This window comes from Ranitomeya imitator, chromosome 2 (assembly GCF_032444005.1).
Source record: "Ranitomeya imitator isolate aRanImi1 chromosome 2, aRanImi1.pri, whole genome shotgun sequence".
Taxonomy (NCBI): domain Eukaryota; kingdom Metazoa; phylum Chordata; class Amphibia; order Anura; family Dendrobatidae; genus Ranitomeya; species Ranitomeya imitator.
Window position 1 is genome coordinate 365,501,132 of NC_091283.1, and position 7,115 is coordinate 365,508,246.

Genomic DNA, 7,115 nt, shown 5'->3' on the forward strand with positions numbered 1-7,115 from the left:
CCACTCAATATGAGGAGAATGGTAGCGAAGCCATGGTATCCCCAACAGGACCTCATCAATTCCCTCAGGAATGACTAATAGGGAGATTATCTCCTGATGTGATGGAGACACAGATAACGTGAAAGGAATGGTTTGGTGGGTAATCTGTGAAGGTAGTGTTGACCCATTTACCACTCGAACGGTTACTGGCTTGGCGAGCATCACCAAGGGTATTGCGTGACGCTGGGCAAAAGCGGAAGACATAAAGTTACCCTCTGCCCCAGAATCCACGCATAGCTCGACCATAAGAGTGGATGGGCCTATGGTAATTGTCCCCTTGAAGGACAACTTTGAGGCAAACGTCGCCGTGTCTAGTGTACCTCCTCCAACTGCCACTAGACGCTGACGCTTCCCCGACCGCTGAGGACCCTTGGAGGCAAGATGTCCTGACTGCTGGCAAACATGACTGACCTTATGTGCACGGGTGGACTGAGACTTGGATCCCGCTCGTGTCACCTCTAAGGCCTCATGTGACTCGGATGCCTGGACTGGAGATTCCAAAGGTTTGGCGAAGGTGGGAGCCAGCCGAAACCTCTGCCTACACTGGGCTCGCTCCAACCTCCGCTCGTTAAAACCGAGGTCAATACGAGTAGAGACACTTATTAACTCCTCCAGTGTGGCAGGAATCTCCCTAGTGGCCAGAGCGTCCTTAATATGGTCAGCCAGGCCCCTCCAAAATATGGGGATAAGGGCTTTATCCGACCACTCCAGCTCGGAAGCTAAAGTACGGAAGCGGACGGAAAAATGGCTGACCAAGGACTCACCCTGAGTTAATGCCAGTAGTTGGAGCGCTGTGTCATGGGTGACTTGAGGTCCTAAAAAGACCTGTTTCAGAGTGCTCAGGAACAACGGAGCACTCTGCACCACATCACCACGCTCCCACAGCAGCGTAGCCCACTCCAACGCCCTGTCCGACAAGAGAGACACAATAAATCCCACCTTAGCCCGCTCTGTAGGAAAACGTGCAGCCAGGAGCTCGAGATGAATAGAGCACTGACTCACGAATCCCCTACAAGTTTTGCTATTTCCAGAAAATTTTTCTGCCAGCGGGAGGTGAGATAATGTCGGAACAGGGGTGGCAGTGGACAAAGTTGCTGCAGCCACGCTAGCAGCCTGTACAGCAACTGCGGTAACATCCACAGCTGAGGTTGAGCTCTCGAGAGCCGCCAACCTACCCTCCAGCTGCTGGATATACCGCAAAGATTGCTGAATGTCCGCCATTTACTAGCCAGACCCTGGCGCTAGTATTCTGTTAGGGCTAGCGGAACGCACCGAGTAAATAGATATGTTTATTGATATTGGTGCGTTCGCAGCCCGGGGTCCACCGTGCAGGAGTACCTGCTGCTAGCAAACGGCGGAGCTATATAGCGGTATAGACTAACTCAGTTAATTCACTGAGTAGCCGTGAAAGGAAAGCACTGTGCCCTGTTAGACTCCACAGAGGCACAGGCTAACTGCCCAAACAGAGAGCAGTCAGTGGTCACGCAAATACACAAGACTCCTCGCCGGAGGAGCCAGCATTCTAGGGGCTTATTTCAGCCGGGTCCCTGAATACACTCAGACTCAATCTCCTCGCCGGAGGAGCCAGCATTCTAGGGGCTTATTTCAGCCGGGTCCCTGAACACACACACATGTGACCACACTGGCGCAAAGCACATAAGTTTAGACAATACTAGTGCATGGCCGTGCGGTCGTGCGCAGCTTATATAGTTGCAGCACAGGAAGCTGCTACCGAAGTTTTGCCCTTTCAGGACCTTCCTGGAGGACCAATGGGATGCACTGCAGTACCTGAGCATGTCACCCTCGACCTCCAATGGGAGACCTTGCCCTGGGCATGCTCAGTGTGTGTAAATAAGGACTTAGTCCCAGAGAGGCCTGCTCGCCGCAGATCAGTGCAGGGTACCATAGGAAAGCCAGGAAAGGCAGTAGTGACCCTATGCACAGAATCAGCCTCAGCGAGACGCTGGGAGCGACGTCTCCGCTGAGCAGACCCCACTGCGGCCGATGCTGAATGGGAGACCGCAGCAGACACGGATCGAGATTCCCCCTGTGCAGCAGAGGAAACTCGACTCCTAACATTTTGCAACCCATGTTTCCTGGAAAAAAACAGAAATGTAGACATTTTTGCAAATTTATTAAAAAAGAAAAACTGAAATATCACATGGTCATAAGTATTCAGACCATTTGCTCAGTATTGAGTAGAAGCACCATTTGAGCTAGTACAGCCATGAGTCTTCTTGGGAATGGTGCAACAAGTTTTTCACACCTGGATTTGGGGATCCTCTGCCATTCTAACTTGCAGATCCTCTCCAGTTCCTTCAGGTTAGATGGTGAACGTTGGTGGGCAGCCATTTTCATGTCTCTTCAGAGATGCTCAATTGGGTTTAGGTCAGGGCTCTGGCTGGACCAGTCAAGAATGGCCACAGAGTTGTTCTGAAGCCACTTTATTTTAGCTGTGTGCTTAGGGTCATTGTCTTGTTGGAAGGTGTACCTTTGGCCAAGTCTGAGGTCCAGAGCACTCTGGAAAGAGCACTGAGATCTCATCTCCCGCGATCTAGGTGCCGAGATCTCCATCTTCGCATGCGCCGCCCCCGGCAGCCATTTTCCCGGAGTCCACCGCATAGTAAACCATGTATATGAGGGGGCTCTGGGGTTTCACAAAATATCACCAGAGCCCCCGCACCACTGAACAACTGAAGCGGCACACATCCGAACACCCCCTCATCCAAGCCTGCGGCCTGCAGCAATGCTCCACTCTTGCCTCGTTCAGCAGAGACCTTGGGACCCTGCTCCACCACAGCGGGTAAGGTATATCCACATTTTAAGATGCACCCCCATTTTTCCCAAAAATTTTTGGGGACAAGAGTGCATCTTATAATCCAAAAAATACAATACTTTTTCTCCTTGGCCCAGGTAAGACACTTTTAGCATTGTCTGTTGGTTATTAGTTGCTTGACACAAGGAATGTGACACTTGTAGCCCATGTCCTGGATACGTCTGTGTGTGGTGGCTCTTGAAGCAATGGCTCCAGCAGTAGTCCACTCCTTGTGAATCTCCCCCAAATTTTTGAATTGCCTTTTCTTAACAATCCTTTCAAGACTGCAGTTATCCCGGTTGCTTGTGCACCTTTTTCTACCATCCTTTTTCCTTCCACTCAACTTTCCATTAATGTGCTTGGATACAGCACTGTATGAACAGCCAGCTTCTTTAGCAATGACCTTTTGTGGCTTACCCTACTTGTGGAATGTGTCAATGACGGGCCTCTGGACAAGTCAGCAATCTTCCCCATGATTGTGGAGCCTACTGAAACAGACTAAGGGACCTTTTTAAATGCTTTTGCCAGTGTTTTTGGTTAATTATTGTAATTTACTGAAATAACGACTTTTGGGTTTTCAGTGGCTGTAAGCCATAATCATCAACATTAACAGAAATAAACACTTGAAATAGATCACTCTGTAATGACTCTATATGTGAGTTTCACTTTTTATATTGAAGAACTGAAATTAACTTTTAGACTATATTCTAATTTTGTGAGAATCACCTGTACACAGCTACTTGCACCACGATGCAATTTTTTTCTCAGCCCTAATACAGCTGAGGAAAATCTTGCAGATCAATCAGCACCGACTCACTGAATAACATTGGTGCGAGTGCAATATGATTTTTTTTTAACTGTATTGCAATCGGCGCATTTATATGCAAGTGGGGGCAAAGCCGGGAGAGACATGCACCAAGGTGCAGCAAATCTACAACCCCTGGCAAAAATTATGGAATCACCGGCCTTGGAGGATGTTCATTCCGTTGTTTAATTTTGTAGAAAAAAAGCAGATCACAGACATGGCACAAAACTAAAGTCATTTCAAATGGTAACTTTCTGGCTTGAAGAAACACTAAACGAAATCAAGAACAAAATGTGGTAGTCTGTAATGGTTACTTTTTTTAACCAAGCATAGGGGAAAAATGTATGGAATCATGAAAAACAAACAAAAAAACATTCCCAACATATCCCTAGTATTTTGTTGCACCACCTCTGGCTTTTATATCAGCTTGCAGTCTGTGAGACATGGACCTAATGAGTGTCAAACACTACTCTTCATCAATCTGGCTCCAACTTTCTCTGATTGCTGTTGCCAGATCATTGCTGTTGGAGCCTTGTCATGGACCATTTTCTTCAACTTCCACCAAAGATTTTCAATTGGATTGAGATCCGGACTATTAAGCTACAAGAAACCTCTTATAAAGTCATATTGAGATAGTATCGCACCTCCTCCCAGATACATTTATGGCACCCACCCACCTCCGACAAGTGTTGGAGATGCTGTGCGGATTTAGGCTCATACCTACATATCTGGTGGTCTTGTCCAAAAATTATGCGCTTTTGGCAACTAATAGCAGACATAATATCCACCGTAATAGGCCAAACCCCGTCCCTGGATCCCCAATCTGTCATACTTAACCTTCCCCTATGGCTCAAGGAATCATCATCCTCCAAACTGGCTTGCAATATTATAGCAGCTGGAAAATATCTAATTCCCTCCCTCTGGAATTCTACTCTTATTCCCACTAAAAAACAAGTTCTAGGCAAAATAGACCTACTGTACAGCACAGCTGAGTTAGTTGCAAACACCCAGGAATCCCTTACTTCTTTCCGGAACATATGGGAGCCGTGGTCCGTGTACCGTTCCAGTTCTGACTTTCTGTCCAACATTTCAGTAGCCTCGAGAGACTAATCATTACTTGCTCTCAATCACCAACACTCATGGGATGACTCGTCCTGGATTAACATCTTCCCTCGGATCATACCCTCCTTTCCCCTTAAATCTTTCCCCCTCTTCCTATCTCTCTTCCTTCCTCTCTATATTCCGTATTTCCAAGTTATTGACACTCATAATGTTAAATATATCTCAGAATCACTACATACCCCTCTGCCTTTGATTCACTAGGCTGGTCTGTGAACTGGAGGTCGGGGTCAGTCCCATTAGCCTCTCTCAATTTAACTCCTTTAATGTGATTCTATATAATACATATTCGTTTGTGTCGTATTACCTTATTATTATTATATGCTATCGCATTTTATCCTTTTATTATCTTTTTTCATTTCCTGTATCGTACCTTATCTTTAATAAAAAGAACGTTGAAAGAAAGAGATCCGGACTATTTGCAGGCCATGACATTGACCTTATGTGTCTTTTTTCAGGGAATGTTTGCACAGTTTTTGCTCTATGGCAGGATGCATTATAATCTTGAAAAATGATTTCATCATCCCAAAACATCCTTTTAATTGATGGGATAAGAAAAGTGTCCAAAATATCAACATAAACTTGTGCATTTATTGAAGATGTAATGACAGCCGTCTCCCCAGTGCCGTTACCTGACATGCAGCCCCATATCATCAATGACTGTGGAAATTTGCATGTTCTCTCCAGGCAGTCATCTTTATAAATCTCATTGGAACGGCACCAAGCAAAAGTTCCAGCATCATCACCTTAACCAATGCAGAGTCTCTATTCATCACTGAATATGACTTTCATCCAGTCATCCACAGTCCACGATTGCTTTTCCTTAGCCTATTGTAATCTTGTTTTTTTCTGTTTAGTTGTTAATCATGGCTTTTGTTTAGCTTTTCTGTACGTAAATCCCATTTCCTTTAGGCGGTTTCTTACAGTTCAGTCACAGGTGTTGACTCCAGTTTCCACCCATTATTTCCTCAATTGTTTTGTTGTGCATTTCCTGTTTTGGAGACATATTGCTTTAAGTTTCCTGTCTTGACACTTTGATGTCTTCCTTGGTCTACCAGTATGTTTGCCTTTAACAACCTTCCCATGTTGTTTGTATTTGGTCCAGATTTTAGACACAGCTGTGAACAACAAACAATATAAAGCAATATTGCGTGATGATTTACCCTCTTTTAAGAGTTTGATAATCCTCCTTTGTTTCAATTGACATTTCTCATGTTGGAGCCATGATTCATGTCAGTCCACTTGGTGCAACAGCTCTCCAAGGTGTGATCACTCCTTTTTAGATGCAGACTAACGAGCAGATCTAATTTGACGCAGGTGTTATTTTTGGGTATGAAAATTTACAGGGTGATTCCATAATTTTTTCCTCAGAATTGAGTGATTCCATAATTTTCCCCCTATGCTTGGTTAAAAAAGTTACCATTATTGACTACCACATTTTTTGTTCTTGATTTCTTTTAGTGTTTCTTAAAGCCAGAAAGTTACCATTTGAAATGACTTTAGTTTTGTGCCATGTCTGTGATCTGCTTTTCTTCTACAAAATTAAACAACTGAATGAACATCCTCCAAGGCCGGTGATTCCATAATTTTTGCCAGGGGTTGTATAACACGGAGATCTCCGGGTGACTGCACGACACAGAAATGGGGCTGTAAGGGGAAAACTAGGTGTGCCAAGGGAGAATACAATAAGACACACATGGCTCTGCTCCGTACACCTCGTACACACGCTGCTCTGCTCCGTTCAACTTGTACACACGTGGCTCCACTCTGTACACATGCAGCTCCGCTCTGTTCACCTTGTACACATGTTGCTTCACTCCGTACACATCGTACACACACGGCTCTGCTCCGTACACACACGGCTCAGCTCCATACACTTCGTACATATGCGGCTCCGCTCCGTACACACACAGGTCCGCTCCATACTCCCCGTAGACACGGGGCTCTGCTCTGTACACCTCATACACACGCGGCTCCTCTCCGTGCACCTCGTACACACGCGGCTCTGCTCCGTACACACGCAGATCCGCTCCGTACACCTCATACACACGTGGCTCCGCACACCTCGTACACACACGGCTCCGCTCCATACTCCCCGTAGACACGGGGCTCTGCTCTGTACACCTCGTACACACGCAGCTCTGCTCCGTACACCTCGTACTGTACGCACACGGCTCGGCTTCATACACCTTATACACACACGGCTCTGCTACATCCACCCTGTAAACCCTGCCTGACTCCACACAGAAACTTCCCCTCATCCAGCACCATGACAACCAGCACAGCAGAGTCCTGCATACACTGAGGCCCCTGATCATGTGACCCCTGACTCCTCCC